Here is an 18,967-nt window from a genome sequence, read left to right on the forward strand (position 1 = left end):
GTATTCCTCCAGTCAACTAACAGTAACCCAACCTTGTCAGTCTCCAGCACACACAGGAGAAAGCGTGACTCAACAAAGGCATTGGTGCCATGTCCACCAGTTTTAAACATGAACAACACTTACATGAAATGGGGTGGACCAACCAGATCAGCTAAGGACACAGTATCCCACTACCAGAAAGGCCTGCAAATGGTGGCTGTACTTGTTCTGGTTCTTATGGGATGCGGCTATAGTCAATGCTTTCATTATATTTTGTGAAAGTAACAGCCACCAGCAACTGTCATGCTCTGGATGTGCTATTCCAGCAACACAGTTACAGTTTCGAAGGAACCTAGGCTTGCACCTCCTTGCCAGTTAGAAGAAGAGGAAAAGATGCACAGAGATAACTGTCCCAGCGTCCATGATCCGATTTGAGCATAGCTCACACTTTCCAGTGAAAAGGCGGAAATCAAGATGCAAAAACTGTGCCAGCAAGGGTAAGCGTGCTGAGCCATCATGGGGATGCCCGACTTGCAAGATCAACCTGTGTGTTGAATGCTTTGGTGAGTACCATGGCCATAAAGGTCTTGTGGGTTACTGACAGCAGGAAAGGCACATTATGTGATGCAGGTACCTCTACCATGTGACAGTGGCATGGCTTCAGCAGCAGAGGAACAACAAGTGAGAGTGTGGGTGTATGGCCATTCCAACATTAACTGGGCTTCCAGACATGTCTCCAGAAGTAACAAATACTACAACTTGAGCTACCCCACATCTAGGATGAAGGTGCACTGGATTGCAAGAAGAGGTGTGCATTGGGGTGGACTCCTGCAGTTGTTGGAACAGAAGTGTTCCATCTACCCTGAACCTAACATTCTTGTTTTGCACATCGGAGGGAACGATGCCATCACTCATTCACTTGGACAGCTGAGGTTTCAAATCATGGAGATTTTTGAATGCATGCAGTCGTGGTGGCCACACTGTCATTTGTGTGGTTTGACATAATCCCTCGCCAGAACTGGAGACATACAAACAGCCAACAGGCAGCGCACATCTACAATTAGCCACAACAGCATCACTGCAGAAGATAATCACCTCTTCAGAAATGATGGAGTTCACCTAAATGAAAATGGCACTGAACAGTTCTTGAGTGATCGCACAATGGCGCGATGGCAGCAATGCATGACATACTGGCAACATGCACCTAGTGACAAAAGACTGAAAACAACCATGACCAAGTAGGAGTAGTATGGTAAGTGCAAGTCTATTACATTTCACAAAAACCTTTTTCACTACTTAGAACACAGTAAAAGAATTGCAATTGTACCTCTGCTAGGGAACATGTCAACATGCTAAGTAATACCTCATTTGATGACAGTCCTCACAACATGGTAAAAGAACAGTGCCCATGGGCTACACACATGTACAGATATCACAGTTTGTTTAGGACTTAGGTTATGACAGTTATGATTTTTTTTCATATTTTGGTAAATAACTTTGCTAGGGAGCATGTAATTGTTCCAAGTGATATCTCATTTTGAAGACACTGCCAGTATGTACAATATGATAAAAGAACTGTGTCTGTACGCTGTTCACGTGTACAGATATCACAGTTTGTTTAGGACTTAGGTTATGGAAATTATGATTTTTTTTATATTTTGGTATATTTTGCTAGGGAACATGTAACTGTGACAAGTGATACCTCATTTTGAAGACAGTGTTAGTCCTTACAACATGATAAAAGAACTGTGTCTGTATGCTGTACACATGTACAGATATCACAGTTTGTTTAGGACTAAGGTTATGAAAATTATGATTTTTTTTCATATTTTGGTAAATAACTTTGCAAGGGAGCATGTCAATGCCCCAAGTGATACCTCATTTTGAAGACAGTATTACTCCTTACAACATGGTAAAAGAACTGTGCCTGTATGCTGTACACAAGTACAGATAGCACAGTTTGTTTAGTCTTGTAGGATTATGAAAAATTATACATTTGCCATATTTCTCATTATTATGACCATAGCTTTGCAATGGAGCATGGTGAAAACACAAATGATGCATCATTTTGAAACTGACATTGAGCCACACAACTTGTACACTGATATGTAGTCTCTGTGTTACAGGTAATCAAATATTATGCTTCGTTTATCAATTATGAGAAATATAACATTAATCATATTTCTGTGAATATCTCCGTAAAGGAACATCACAAAGTAATGGCTAAGGTATCATTTTAAAGCTGACATTCATACAAATAAATTAATTTATAATTTGTATGGGTCTACTTGGTACATTCACCAATATATTGTGATTTGTTGTACCAAAAAGGTAAAAAATATGCATAATATCAGCATTCTTTGGCAAATATTTAATAATGACTTAGATACGCACCATCTATCGACATTTACACTGTTGGAAAGGTCAGTATCTGCTGAACAACTTTCGCATTCACATTTTTAGTCTAGCTCTTATGGTTAAAGAGTTATGAACACTTGTTTTCTATATGGTATTACAAATGGATTTTCTGAAAATGAGCTCAGGCTGCACTGTTGTTCCTACGGTGGAAGCAAGCAGGCAGCATTTTCTGAGCTACTCCTGAGTGAACGAGTTAAGAATTAATCAGTGATGGTTAGAAAAGATTAGGAAGAAAGACTGGAAAGACAATTTACAAGGGAACAATGGGAGGACATACATATGGCTCCCAAGTATACAACAAATTTGAGGTGGTTTAGGATCTTTGCTTGGAAGTGTTTGCATAGGTAGTTTTATACCCCAAGCAGACTTCCAAGATTTTTTTCACTTAGAAATGTTGGAGGTGTTGATGGGGAAGAAAGGCAACTGGCAGCATATGTTACTGAAATGTAATGAGTTGGTAAATTCTAAAAATTCTCTGCAGAGTACTCTTGTCAGAAATATTAGCTAAGCAAATGGCTGTAAGCAGGGAAATTATTGTTGTGAGCTGAGACACAGGATCTGAATTACTTAGATATAATAAAGCATTGTTAAGTTTAATTCTGTTGGCTGCCCAAAAAGCAATTACTAGGAAATGGAAATCAAAGTCTAAACCAAGTGTATTTGAAATACTGATCATTATAAAAGAGATAAAAAAATGGAAGAGGGATCTGTAGAAACGGGAAGGAGCAAATTACATTGAAATAAATGTAAGTTGTGGGAAAGATACATGCAGAATAATGTTCAAGAGGACTGAAGTTTAAGGGAAGTCAGCAATTTATGTAATGTTAGAATGAAAATAGTTACAAGGAAAGAAACAGTATGTGATGTATAATGTATGTAAATGAAAATAAATGTTAATATGATATGTTTTCTTTTCTGTTAATACATGTGTGCCTATGTGTCAAGTGATAATTTAATACAGTGTATAAAAATAAAAAAGATTGCAGCTGGTACTGACAGAAATGATGTCCCAACCATCAGAAACTGACAAGAGTCCTATAGCCAGCACTAAGAGAAAGAGTACTATACTGGCATCACTGAAAAATGCAGGGCACTCAGCACTGACACGTAAGAGCCTCAGCACAAAGAAAATCAGGCTGCAGCTGGCACTAACAGCAATGAAAGCATCAACAATGGAAAGGCTAATATGCACAGCAAAGCTCACAGATTACTATTCTGACTTTATCAAACATAACAGTTGCTACGATAGACCAGGTAAAGGACAAACATTTATTTCCGTCAACATGCCCACGAACATTAGGCTGCAATTTGGCATTCAAAGTGATGAAAGGTTAACAGTCACTATCACACCTGGTCTACATATGATGAAAGGTTAACAGTCATTACCACACTTAGTTCACATATAACCACCTCAAAAGAAACCAGTCAAACTGACTAACTCATTGCGCCTTTATGTTAAGAGGACAGAAAAGATCTTGGAAAAACTTAAAATTAAGAAAAAGAGGGTTTCAAGCAGCGTGGCACATTCATTAGACTTGAGAAGTGCACATACACTTTCTCACTATTATATTAGTTATTCTTTTGTTGACCACGTATTTACACTATTAGGGCAAATTTGGCCATGGCATCGAGGAACTTCCCCTGCTCTGTGTATGGAGACTCAATTTGTTGTTATACTTCCTGGCTTGCATTCTGGGCGCAGAGGTGGCTCACAGAAGCAGGAAGTCTAAAATTAAACATGGAGGAGGAATAAAACTTTTTTCATGTTTTGGATGAGAAATAAGCTGTAAAACCTAATACAGCAGAAAATGAATCAGAAGTTTTGAGGAGCGAGGAGAATGAAAGGAGTAAAGAAAATGGAGGAGAGTCAAGTAAAAGTCAAAGCAGATGGGGTACATTCAGAGGAATTATTTGCAACAGATTCTGCAGCACCTGAGTGTGTTGTCACAACCCTCCAGATGGAGGGGGGGTTGAAAGCATTAATTGGACATAGCAAAGGCTGTGTCGTGGGGAGAAATAATGGACAGAATTCAAGAAGTAATAGCTCAGGAAATAAGGAAGAAAGAAAAGAAATCGCAAGCACAAACAGTGACAGAAGGTGAAAGGAGAGAAGAGAAGAAAGCAGAACTAAGAAGAAAGCATCAGGTGAGGATAAGTAACAACATGGAGAAGGAACTAGACAGGTATGAAATTTATGGGACAGTGTCATTTTACCATGGAGTATCAAGCCCAGAGAGGTAAGAGCATTTACTTGTATTAACAAGGATACTTTTTTTGAGGAGGCGCAGCTTAAGGAAAAGTTCTTAGAACAATATGAAAAGAGAAATAATGAAAACCCCTGTGACTTGTATGTTGTGCAGGCATAAGTAAACAAGGAAGAAACCAGGAACTCAATGTTGGCAGAATTATTTTCAAAGTAAAAGCAGCAAAAAACACAGCAAATGAATTAACAAAGCTTTCGAGTGAAACTCTTTACCAATGCTTACAAAAAATGGTGTGCAGGCATTTAACACAGAAGCTAAAAAAAGAGTACTTATACAATTTTAAACTGAAGCTGAAAGTGATGATTTAAAACACTATTTAAAAACTGGGTGTAGAGATGCATTGGACATTACAAAGATCTATGACAACAGAAGTTTATGGACTTGGGGATGTGGATGTGGCGTTACACTGAAAATGCAAAATGACAAAATAATGCATTTGCCAAGTATAATCAATGTGGAGGGGAATAAGGGATTGGTTAGACACTGGGGACAACCAAAGACACGTTTTTTGTATTTTAAATGTGATCATTTAATTAACAATTTTGACAAAAATGTTTTATTTGTGGTAAAGTTATTTATAAAGCAAAAAATGTGAGCAAAAATGTATGTAGTGTGAAAAAATTGGACATTCATGTATGGACTGTAATGCTACAGAAAATTTTACATCGGAAACAAAGTCAAACCAAGATAGGGAGAGTGTTTTTGTAGATAATACATAAGAAACACAAAGAAAAAATGAATGTGAAAGATATAAGAATGGAAGTAAATGAATGTATGAGGGAAATAAAAGGAAAAAAGGAGAGATAGATTGCATAAGTAATTCAAGTGATGAAGGGGATGATAAATGGATAAGAGTTAAAAGAAAAAAGTTCTATTGGGAAAAGAGTGTAAGATGGAAAACGCAAATTTAAAAATATAGGTATAGGAGGAACCAAAAAGGAAAAGGATCATACTGCTCAACCGTACCGAATTCCTTGGTTTTTATCGGTTTTGAGGGCAAAATATTGGGGTGCCATGAATTCCCGAGTGGCCCCCTTAATTTCCGAATTTCCAGGACTTTATTTTAAAGTTTACCACTTTAAATTTTTTTGAAACAGTTTACCACTTTAAATGTATAGCTGATGTCACCACCCATCACCAGCCTACAGAGGTGTGTATGATGACATCAGCTACTGCCTACTGGACTGCAGGGAACAGAGAATATGAACAGCAATGGCAGGGAAAATGTGTACAACTTTTGCAGAGTCCAGCGCCCACATCTCCAGGTAAGAACATTCACTGTTATTCGGCTTCTCTCTAGCTGAGTTAGAGCTGTGTTGTTTTTAAATTCTTGTGATTTATCTGCTGAGTTAGAGCTGGTGTGTGTTTTTAAAGCAGGTATGGGCCGCTCAGTGTTTGGATTTACCTGCTGCGTTAGAGCTGGTGTGTGTTTTTAAAGCAGGTATGGGCCGCTCGGTTTGCCATATCTCCTGGCCATTCGGCTTTATCTGCTGAGTTAGAGCTGGTGTGCGTTTTTAAAGCAGGTATGGGTCGCTCAGTTTGCTGTATCTCCTGGCCGTTCTTTAAGGTAGGTGTGTGTGTGTGTGTACGCCTGTGCATGCACACACACACATATATAATATTATGCATCTTAAAAGTGGACCAACAGGTGTGATAAAAATGTTTATCTGGTATCATCCTTCCTGTAAAGCTTTGTTACCATTCTTGGCATGTCATTAGAATTTTATACTACCTAGTCACCTAAACCCGCTTCACCATTTTTTACTACCTAGTCACCTAAACACACTTCACCAAAAACTAAAGTAAAACTACAAATACTGCACATAAAAGGCATAGATAGACATACAACCTCAAAACACTCTAGCTCACCTAAAATTACCCTCAACTCCCATCCTAAGCTTAGTTTTAAACAATACGCAAATTGACTTAAAAGTGCGCGCGTGTTTGTGTGTTTGTGTGTGTGTGTGTGTGTGTGTGTGTGTGTGTGTGTGTGTAAAATGCCCCAGATAAGCATACCTGGTGGTTAGGGTTAGTTAGGCTCAAACGCTGCACCCTAGGTAAAGGTAGCAAGAGCCTAAATCACCTACTCACACCTGCTTCTCTAAGACTGTACAAGCAATGTTTAAAATGTGTCCCTTGCCCCCCCCCCCATACATTTTGACTTTTTTCTTAAGTTGTGCTGCACAGTTCCTCGGGGGGAAAGAAGTTCAGTGCTGCTTAGGTGAAGTCTGTTTGTGTTAGTAGCACAACAGGTAAAATATCTGCTTTTGATGCAGAAGGCTGTGGGTTCTACTCCTCCATATCTCACAGTGTGTAGATAGAGTGCAGATACTCTACTGTGTTGTGCTTTTAATGCTGCAGTCCTGAGAATGTCCTCATTTGTGGCAATACCTAGTAACTATGAACCTGTTATCAGTTTGCCATCTATTCCTTATTGCAATATTAGTAGCTTATTTTTTTAATGTAATGGGCAATTTATCCCTCAAGGGCAACAGGCACTTCATTTGTAGATGAAACAGTGAAATATAAAGCTGTTTGCTAGCAGCAATCTCCATTAGTTACAGATCTCTTTAATGTGGAATTATTTAGATGACTTTTACTTCTGCAGATTTTACTGATACTGGTGGATTGTAGAAGCTTAAGTAGACTCTTATGATGGAAATGTTCTGAAATTAGCAGTTTTGTCATTACTGGTTCATGCATTTTGTTTCACTGTATACTGGAAACATGTTAACAAAATAAATGTAAAATGTGTTTTAACAAGTGTGCTGTATTATACAAGTAATATAATTTAATACAATCAGGAAGGTGTATTAAAGAAAATATGTTTGGTGTGCAAGGGGCTTATGATTTGAAAACAGCTCAAAGGTAATCTTTCTCTGCCACTGGCCAGATACATTTTCTTTGAATGTGGGCTTCAATGCTGTTTCAGTGCATGTGAGTTTCAAGGGCAGAGAAGCTTTAATGCTAAGCCTGTTTTCACTGTGAGACTGTGTTGCTTTGTTTAGCGGGTATTTGACAATCTGTGTTTGTGCTATGAAATGTAAAATAAAAGTTTTAAATGAAATCTGAATAATCATTGTAAAAGTAGAACAGACACTATGCACATTAAGACTGTTTGTGTTGATAGCTCAACAGGTAGTATACCTGCTCTTGATGCAGAAGGCTGTGGGTTCTTCTCTCACAGTATGTAGATGGATTGCTGAGACTATGAACCTGTTATCAGTTTGCCATCCATTCCCTACTGCAATATTACTAGCTTATCACTTTTTATGTAACAGAGGCAATTTATTCTTCAAGGGCAACAGGCACTTTATTTGTAGACAAAACAATAAAATATAAAGTTGTTTGCTAGCAGTCCCCTCTTCATTAGTTCCAGATCTCTTTAATGTGGAATTGTTTAGATGAGTTTTGCATTTTCTTTGAATGTGGGTTTTAGTGCTGTTTCAATGAATGTGAGTTCAAGGGCAGAGACATTTTAATGCTAAGTCTATTTTCATTGTGAGACCGCATTGGTTTGTTTAGCAGATGTCTATTAGTGTTTGTGCTATAAAATGTAAAATAAATAAAAGTTTCAAATGAAATCCAAATAATCACTGTAAAAGTAAAGCAGTGTGCACATTACAGTGTTTATGGTAAATGGGGAGAAATAGCAAAGTAATGGGACATTGGAATGGCACCCGGGGGACTGGGGCCATATTTTGGTTGTCCTTCAGTTTGCGTTTGAAAGCAGATATCCCACAATTCCACTGGAGTAGGCAGGGTTACATAATTATGTATGTAAATTTTATGTTAACCAGCGTACAGATTTGTACCTATTTTTCATGGGCCTTTGTCCAGATTTTAGATGTTTCCAGGTTGAGAGGTATGAAAAGGATAAAAATAATAGAAACTTTTCCACAAGGTAAGAATCCTAGCCATTGATGTGAATAGTAAAAATAATGTTCAATGGAGGCTACGAGTGTTAGAATGGTGTAGAATGTTACATATGGACATTACAGTATTAATAAACATAAGAACAACAGAAGAAGAAAGAATATAAGTTAATGGTTTATGGGAAGGCAAGTTTATATGGATCTTAGGAAAAGAAAAATACTCAGGCATAACAATTTTATGTAAAGCATGTATAGAAATTAGGGATTATACACTAATAGTATTAGGAAGAATAGCAATATTGGATATAAGATGGAAAAACTAAATATATAGGATGATTACCCTCTATACATACACTTTATAAAAACAAAGATTCTGTTTAGGAAAATACTTGATTTTGAGAGTGTAAATATGCAACTGATAGTGGGAGACTTCAATTGCGATTTAAGACACAGGCGAAAAAAGGAGTGGATATAAAAGTAGTTTCAGATATGATCAAAAGTGGTAAAATGCACTTATGGAATAACAAACAGACATACAAAAGGAGTCATCTGAGAAAGGACACTGATTATTTTATAGTATCAGAGAGTTTAAGCATATTACAGCAAGGAATTAAATTATGGGGTTTTTAGACCATGTAGCAATTTGGATAGAGATTCAAGAAAGAATAGCTATATAAATTATATGCATAGGGATAAAAAGAATTAATGAATCAGAGCTAAATAAGTATGTAAAGGAAGTAATACATCAACTATGGTTGGATCATATAAACATGCGAGGATTTTATAAAGATTGGACAAGTTGATAGATTAGTTTAAAGGCAAAATATAGAAAAGAAGTACTGGAATGGAAAAGGACAAAAAGAATACAAGATAATTGCAAATGTAAGGAAATTAGAAACCAAGTCATTAAAAAACATAATAGACAATGAGACCAATGACTGGTGTCAGAACCATGGCCTTAAGCTCAATGTCAAAAAATGTCATCATCCCCTTTGGGAAAAACATGGTTCCCATGAATTACCATATCAATGGTAGACCACTGAACAAAGAAGGCATTATAAGAGATCTGGGAACACAGGTTGACAGCAATCTCTATTTTGACCACCACACTGCCACTGTGGTCAGAAAGTCCTTCTATGTGGCACATCTCATTACTAAGGGTTTTGCATCAAGGAAGAAAGAGGTCACTGTCTCCCTCTACTCTTCCCTTATTAGGCCAATCATGGAGTATAATGCCCCATTTGGCATGTACCTCACTAAACACCTGCAACTGGAGAGGCCACAAAAGTACCTCACAAAGGGGATCCCAGGCCTTAAACATTTTTCCTATATGGTCAGACTCAAAAAACTCCAACTATTCTCTGTCTCATATCGCCTACTTAGAGGTGATCTCTACTTGACTTACAAAGCCATGTCTGACCCAGCTCTGTTAGAAATGCTACATCTAAAGAAATCTCAATCCCTCCGCACCACAAGCTCCAGAGAACTCAACCTCATTACCACATCAACAGAACATGCTGGAGGGACAGGTTCATAACCCAGAGACTGCCCATGCTATGGAATAGACTTCCCATACATATCAAACAGAGCACCTCACTGGCCCTCTTCAAGAGAAATCTTGATGAGTAGATGGGAAATAGAAAATTCACCCCAGGGATCACTCCATTGGCTTTACTCGACAGAGACACTGGGAACTAAGGTCGGGTGGCACGATGCCAGGGTAATCCTATGGGCTAGGCTTGTAAAGGCCCCAGGTCCATTAGCCTAGTACACAACTATGAACCTATAAGAAGAGTTTCTAGAAAAAGAGAAAGTGTTATACGTGATAAACCAAGAGAAAATTTAAAAAATATTATTCAAAAAAGCTATTTCTAACAAGGTAGAAAAGTAGCAGCACCACATCTAAGCAAACATGGTTAAAGTAAAAATTAATAATAATAATAAGAGAGTTAAGGAGTGAAGGAGGATGTATAGTGAATAAGCAAAAAGAAAGCAGACAGTAAAAAGACATTTTGAAAACATTTTCAATATGTGACACTAAGTAAAACTAGACGGAAGTTAAAAAAATAACTGAAGACAATAAGAGAATTGAAGAAAAGATTACAATAACAGAATTTAAAAAATTGCTGAAAACGGTAAATGTAGAAGCAGCTACAGGTTTACATGGGCTTTAAAATCTAATGTACAAGGGCATGCAAGAATGTCAAAAAGAATATTTTTTCAGAGGTGTTGAATGAATGGTTTGAAAAAGGTATAAAGGATGAAAAATATATGGGTGCAATGAAATTTATATGAAAAAGGGAGAAAGAACAGGCAAACTGGAAATCACTAGTATTAAACAATGTTGATTATAAGATTTTTATGAAAATAGTAGAAAAAAGAACAGTGTAAGTAACTGACTGAAACAATTTTTGGAATTAAAAATAAAGGAAGGCAAGAACTTTTAATGTTAATAAGAAAATTGGCAGATGACGTAATAAATAGGAAAACAGAATTTAAAATACTAGTAGGAGATGTAAGTAAGGCATTTGACAACATTCAGCATAAAGCATTATGGGGAATTTTGAAAGAATATAATATAAGTAATAAAATAATCAACATTATTTTGAAATCTGTATATGACAAAAATAAAGTGAGACTAGTGTTAATGGTTGGTTAAGTGAGACAATAGAAATAAAAAGTGGTATTAAGCAAGGATGTCCAGCAAGTAGTTTTTTTTTATTTCCATTAACTATGAATGCGGTAGTTACCAAGATAAACTTGGCATTGGAGGATGCCTTAGAGGTGATCACATTATCCCACTCTTCAAAGGAGGTGACTCTTTGGAGTATTCTAATTTCCGCCCTATAGCACTACTATCTCCTCTTGCAAAAATAATGGAGAAATGTGTACACAAACAGTTACTAAATCACCTGTTAAGCAACAATCTCCTAGCTAGCTGTCAACATGGGTTTCGCCCATTCCATAGTACTACCACCGCCCTACTATCCTTCATTGACTCTATCAACATAAATCGCAACAATAACACTCCTTCCTCTGCTTTCTTTGTAGACCTGTCAATAGCCTTTGACATGGTTAATCATCAACTTCTCCTACACCGCTTAAAGTCCCTCTCTCTTGACAACCAGGCCTTGAGTTGGTTTTCATCCTATCTTGAAAATCGCAAACAGGCAGTTCTCTGGGATAACCATCTCTCTGATCTTCTCCCCACCTCCATAGGAGTCCCTCAATGGTCCATCCTAGGTCCTCTTCTATTTTCCATTTTTATAAATGATCTGCATCTAGCCACTCCTCTATCTACTTGTATTCAATATGCTGATGACACAACCATCATTTGCTCCGCCAAAACCCAGACTGAACTTCACTTGCTAACACAAAACACCTTCACCACCATCGAACAATGGTTCTTCAACTACTGCCTTCTCCTAAACCCCAAGAAAACCAAACTCCTGATCTTTCCACCCACTCACCTATCTCCCCCTATTGACTTCACACTCACATCTAACAATGGCACACTTATTGCTCCAGACCAAACAACTAAACTATTGGGTATTACTATCGACAACCAACTAAGATTTTACTTTCATATCAACTCCACCATAAAATCAACTAACAGGAAACTTGGATCTCTATATAGAATCAAATCTTTCTTAACACCTGAAGCTAGAACTATCATAGCTAGAACCCACTTAATCTCTACCCTATTATATGCTTCTTCTATATACACTAACCTTTCAAGTACAACCTCAAGAAACTAGCCATGTCATACAACAACATAGCCAGATTTGCCACTGCCTCTCCATATAAAACTCACCACTGTTTGAATCTTTTAAAACTAGGTTGGCTGGAATTACCCCACCTCATACACTACTATCAACTCACTATTGCACATAAAGTCCTTTATCACCCTGAAAACACACCAATGCTCTCTACACTCATAACACCCTATCACAATATGAGGCATCTCCGTTCCTTCAACAAAACACTGATAAAAACTTCTAAATCAAACAATGTAGCAGGAGATTCTATATTTTCCAACTCAATTGGCAAAATTTGGAATCAACTTCCACCAGACCTCACAACACTGACTTCTATTCCACTATTTAAATCCAATCTAAGACTCTACCTAAACAACCACAGGCTATGTTCCTGTAACGACCCTGGGTAACCTTTCTCACTCACATTGCTTCCCCTCTTTACTCTTCACCTGGCCTTCTTCATCATTTCTCCAGCTTACTTAACTTTCCCTCTTATTAATCCATCTGTCTATCCCTCTTTATTCATTCATATTTCTTAACCTAAATACTTATGTCTTTGAATAACACACCTTAACCTAGCATTTTTATCTAACCTAGACTTCTGCTCTGCCTCACATAGAAATCAAATTCTGATATAGCCTGTAATTAACCTATGACATTGTTTTTTATTTTTATTTTTATTCTTATTTTTATTGTATAAGTTTTGTATATTTTTATCTTGTTAAGTAGTAGTTAGTGGAGCTTTTCTCCTCGGGCCTCCACTGAAAATGGACTTGTATCCAGTTGGACTAGCCCGGTTAACAAATGTAAAATAAATAAAATAAATAAATATCGTACAACAGAGAGAATTCAAATCCCAGTGGCGTTCTCTTATGTGGATGATCTAGTATTAGTTGTTAAAAATAAAGAATGGGTAAGTACAGCTATTAATACACTTAACAAAGAACTAAAGATGTTAAGTTTAAGTATTAATGAGAAAAAAGTACAGGACTGGGGTTCTCGGGAAAAATAAGAGGTATCCAACTTAATAAAGAAGAAACAGAAATTCTGAGAATAAAGTATGGTACTGAGCAACAGACAGTGACACAATGGAAGGCTATGATACTTAAAATAAGGAGTACTTATACATTCTGGAGAACAGTTAAACTTACATATAGGAAAAAACGTGTATTTAATTAATTCACTGACATTAGGTAAGACGGCACATCTAGCAAGTGTATTTATGATAACACCAAAATGTGATAAAGAATTGTTGAATGTGTTATTTACATTTATATGGGGATTTAGACTGAACCCTATTAAAATAAGAATGTTTTATGTTACCAAAAAGGAAGGAGGTTTGGATGTATAAAACCAAGTATATACAGCCTCATTAATTTTTTTTTAAAATACTGACAGGAATTCAGGAAAAAGGAAAATTGTTAATAAGGATTATAGAAGAAAAATATAAATCAATATGGGAAAAGCTTAAATATTTAAAAAGAAATAAAACTATATCAAGAAAAAATATTACATTGGAAGACTGACATAGAAAAGAACAGGAAAACAAGGTATGAAAATATAATGAGAACAGTTTATTATATTTACCCTTGGAAGCATTCAGGAGGTAAAAACGTAAAAGCTGCAAAGGCAAGAATGAAAGATGCGAAATATATGTTCATAGGTTGATAGGTTGGTATTAAGCTATCAGCCCTAGGGCCTATACAAACCTAGCCATAACAATTCCCTGGCTATTTCTTCCCACACTATTTACTTCCCTGGACCCCTGTCTAGCAGGGCGACTGCAGTAATATGTAGAATGTACAGATTTTTTGTGGAGGTTGTCTATAAATAGCCTTCTAGTCAAAGTAAAGACAAAGAAGAGTGTCTAGGAAAAAGAAAGAATGTTGTATGAGATGAACCAAGAGAAAATTATAAAACATTATTCACACAAGGATATTTTTTACAAGGTGTAAAAGACAGAATCTGCATATATTGTAGGGAATTAGAGTGCACTGAACATGTTTTTGTGAAAAGTAAAAGAGTATTTCAACTGTGTGAAGAAATCCTCTCCTGTTCAGCTGGTGAATCTGGGAATCTTGAGGCAATGTTACAATTGCCTCATGTACACAGACAACCCTCTTCTCCTCCCAACAAATACAAATATATGCGAGAGATGCAACTATATAGCCAAACTGGAGGCTGAGCTCTCTCAACTCAGTACTGGCAAGACCAGTCAGGAGGAGAAGGTAACCACGCACACCACAAACCCAGTCTCACATAGAACTATCACAACTGCAAACCAAACACATAAACACACAAAAACATACTGATTAAAAATCTACCAAAACAACAGAGGCCTCCAAAGCAGACACCCAAGCAACCGCCACCTCAAGACATAGCACATGCAACACATAGTTCACAAAGTCAGTGTGCTAAACAGTCACAGCCCTTAAGGTCAAACAACATGCCAGACACACTTGTAATTGGTGACTCCATAGTCAGACACACTGACGTCCCGCTCACCAGACTGAACAAGGAAAAGGTCACAGTAAGCTGCCTGTAGGGAGCTAGAATCCGCCACATAACACAAGCACTCAGGTCACTCCACAGCAAGTACAAATATGACTCAGTCATTGTACATGCTGGTGTGAACGACCTGAGACGTACCTCCCTGGACTACATGAAAAGAGACATAGAGGAGCTCTCTGATTATGTAGCCCAGGCCGGTATGACCCTGACCCTGAGCAGCATCTTATCCTCACCAAGAATGATGCCACAGTACAAAGACAAAATGATCAGTTTTAACAATTGGCTTAATTACTGGTGTCATTCTAAGGGGATCCAATGTCTGTCTGCTTGGGATGACATGCTCGACAAGCCACGCTGCTTCGCAAGGGATGGCTTGCACCTGTCACCCCTGGGCATCCGGATATTGGCCAAGGCTCTTGCCACCCCCATAGTGCCTTTTTTAGGCAAGGCTCAAATGACAAACCTACCTCCCTAGAAAACACAAGTGGAAAAAAACTAAGGGTAATGCTGCTCAATGCCAGAAGTTTAAACCTCAAGATGCACGCTCTCGAAGCCCTCCTCAGTATGGAGAACATCAATGTCTGTGCAGTGACTGAAACCTGGTTCACGGCTCCTGATAGCACCCCAGCACTATCAGGTTTTACCTCATATCATGCATTCTGGCCCCAAAACTTGGACCGAACTACAAAAGGAGGGGGAGTATCCATATTCATCAAAGATACCCACACCTCCAGGTTAGTGGCAACGCACGAAGCATCGGAGACCATCCAGGTGCAACTAACCATAGGCAAAACTGCCTTACAGTTTGTAGCATGCTACAGACCACCCTCTCAAACTCAGGAACCCCACACAGCCTTCCTGAAGACACTGGAGAGTATGAATGTCTCTCCAAATACCATCATATTGGGAGACTTCAACTACCCAAACATAGACTGGGAACATTACTCAAGCCCCAACACCCTAGCCCAAAGGTTCCTAGAATTCATAAACTCAAATGCGATGGAACAACTAGTCACCATTCCCACAAGAGGAGACAATATACTTGACCTGATCATCACAAACATGGGGATAAAATGCTCCACACCGAAAGTATATCCCTCATTGGTAAGATCACACCATAAATTAATCTCACTGGAAATCCACATCCTGCCCCCACCCCCTGCACAAAAGACCACAGTGAAGAACTTCTCAAAAGCCAACTTCACACTTCTTAAGACTGAAGTGGTATCCTTCAAGGCCCCTGGGCCAGAGGAAACCACAACCCACACTGCTGAATGCTTTACAAATGCCTTCTATGGGCACCTTCAAGAATGCATGGATCATGCAATCCCAAATAAAACCAAGACCCATTCCCCCAAAGGCAGGCGCCCGGTCTGGTGGACCCCAGCCATAAACAAACTTTACAACAGGAGGAGGAAGCTACTACATGACAGAGCAAAATCCCTAAAAGGGAAGGCATCTCTGATCAGTACTAGCAAAAAACTACGATCACTCATAAAATCATCCAAGGCCAACTTTGAGAGAAAAATGCAAAAGATACAAAAGACAATCACAAGGCCTTCTTTAGCTATGTTAGAAACCTGGGTGGAAACTCCCAGATATGCTCAGAGTTAGTCCAAAATGACACAAAATACACTGAACCCACTGACATTGCCAACATTCTGGCAGACAGGTTCAGTGCAAATTTCTCCTCCCCCTCCCCCCCAAAAGGAGAAATAACTATCCCAGCAGAGTGTAGCCTCCCTAACATCTCAGATGCCCAGGTGAGAGCCGCCCTCTCTAAAGCTAAAAACACAGCATCAATGGGACCGGATGGTGTCCCGGGCTGTGTGCTACATGACCTCCAAGAGGAACTAAACCCATACATAAGGCTGCTGTTTAATCTTAGCCTTACTACAGGATACGTACCCAAAGAGTGGTGTACGGCAACACTGGTCCCACTTCACAAAGGCGGTGCTTCTACGGACCCTGAAAATTACCGCCCCATAAGCTTGACGAGCCTGGTCTGCAAAGCTATGGAGAGGATCACTATGGAACTCGTAAACAAAGACATTGGGGACCTACAGACATTGGATCCTACCCAATTTGGCTTTGTCAAGGGCAGATCCTGCCTTTTGAACTTGGTCGACTTTTTTGAAACAGTCACTAAGGCCATTGATGAGGGTAAGGCAGTTCACACAGCCTACCTTGACCTTGCAAAAGCCTTTAACACAATACCCCACTCGGGCATCATAGACAAACTCACCAGCTTAAATGTAAACCCATATGTCACAAGATGGGCTGCAAACTGGCTCAAGGACAGAACCCACAGGGTCAGAGTTGCTGGAGCTATGTCAGACTCTAAGCCGGTCACAAGCGGTGTCCCACAGGGCTCAGTCCTGGGACCCCTCTTGTTCGGCATTTATTTTTCCGAGGTACAGGCAAACATAGGAGGATTGTGGCTGACAAAGTTCGCAGATGACTGCAAACTGGGCGCCATAATTGATACCCCAGCGGACACAAACATCCTTCAGAGAGTCCTCATAGAAACAGATAATTGGTGCCAGAACCATGGCCTTAAGCTGAACGCCAAAAAATGTATAGTCATACCCTTTGGGAAAAACAAGGTACCCACAAATTACCACATAGGTGGTAATCCATTAAGTATGGAAGAGGTAATCAGGGACCTAGGGACCCAGGTTGACAGTAACCTCTCATTTGACACTCACATTGCCAAAGTGGTTAAGAAGACCTTCTATATTGCCCACCTTATCATGAAGGGTTTCACATCTAGATCAAGAGAGGTCATTGTGCCCCTGTACTCTTCTCTTATCAGGCCAATGATTGAGTACAATGCCCCATTTGGGATGCATCTTACCCGACACCTGCAGCAGTTGGAAAGACCCCAAAAGTTCCTCACCAAGAGGATAAAGGGTCTTAAACATATATCATATGCTGCCCGACTGAAAAAAACTCCAGCTCTATTCAATCGCATACCGCCTACTCAGAGGTGATCTGTGCCTGACATACAAGGCCATGTCCAATCCGGAATTAATGGACATGCTCCACCTCAGAAAATCCAAATCCATCAGAGCCACGAGAGCAAGAGACTTAAACCTCAACACAGAAACAAATAGGACGTGCTGGAGGGACAGATTCATAACCCAGAGGCTCCCTACACTCTGGAACAGAATCCCATTCCATGTTAGGCAGAGCCCCTCACTAACTCTATTCAAGAGAAATCTTGACGAGTGGATGGGAGATCGTAGGTTTACCCCGGGGGTCATCTCTGTGTCACTACTAGACAGAGGCACAGTAAACTAAACCCTAAATGGGCGTAGTATTCTCATCCTAAGGGGTGGTGAAAACCACACACACTCTGGCTAGGCTTATAAATGCCCTAGGGCAGATAGCCTAGTACGAACCTATGAACCTAAAGAATGTTTAAAAGGACTGAGAATGTTAAATTTATAAATATGGACATGACAGACTATGGAGTATATGAAAATATGAAACAATATAATATAGACAGGATTATATGAAAAATCCTGTATAATGTGGATTATATGAAATGAAAGAATGAATAAGATAAAATATAATGGGAATGGGTATTGTAGAAATTTTGAAGAAAATAAAATTTTGGTTGTGGAAAAAAGAATGGGGGGAGCTGAAAGTCTAAAAAAATTGAATTACTTTGTCTTCTACATAATTGTAAATGAGCTGTGAAATTTGTATACAGAATGTATATATTGTATTTTGTGAATTTTAAATAAGGATGCCTAGTCTTTCTGACGGGTGCCTTGGAATCTTTTATATCCACCTGAGCTACCACTAACTCAAGCAGATTAACATTTCATCTGAAGAATGAATGGTCCACCATATTCCTAGTAATCAAGTTCAGTGAAACAGCCAAACCCTGATCAGATCTATCATTAGACTGAGCAAAAAGTAGCCGCATTAGGAAATGAATCCAGTGCTCAAGGAGTTCTAGAACCAGTATCCTGGAAGGAAACAGAAAATACAAGAGTACTGCAATAGCTACAGAAAGCAATATATCAGCTATCCCCTTCCCAGACCAGGTAAAAGGTAAAATCTGTGTGGTTGTTTTAGCTCTTGATACCATGACATTTTTTAACAAATATTTTTTCCTTTATACTGCACCATTACTTTTTTGCCAACAAAG

At 38.6% G+C, this 18,967-nt stretch overlaps 1 protein-coding gene across 8 annotated transcripts in view; it reads right to left on the reverse strand.

Moving 5' to 3' along the window:
- The window catches only part of CEP170 (centrosomal protein 170), a 2,077,048-nt gene that overhangs the window by 282,359 nt on the left and 1,775,722 nt on the right, over positions 1-18,967 (reverse strand). The gene's annotated exons all lie outside the window — the stretch shown is intronic.

The sequence above is a fragment of the Protopterus annectens genome, chromosome 1.part2, assembly GCF_019279795.1.
Source record: "Protopterus annectens isolate FY-2018-M chromosome 1.part2, PAN1.0, whole genome shotgun sequence".
NCBI lineage: Eukaryota > Metazoa > Chordata > Ceratodontiformes > Protopteridae > Protopterus > Protopterus annectens.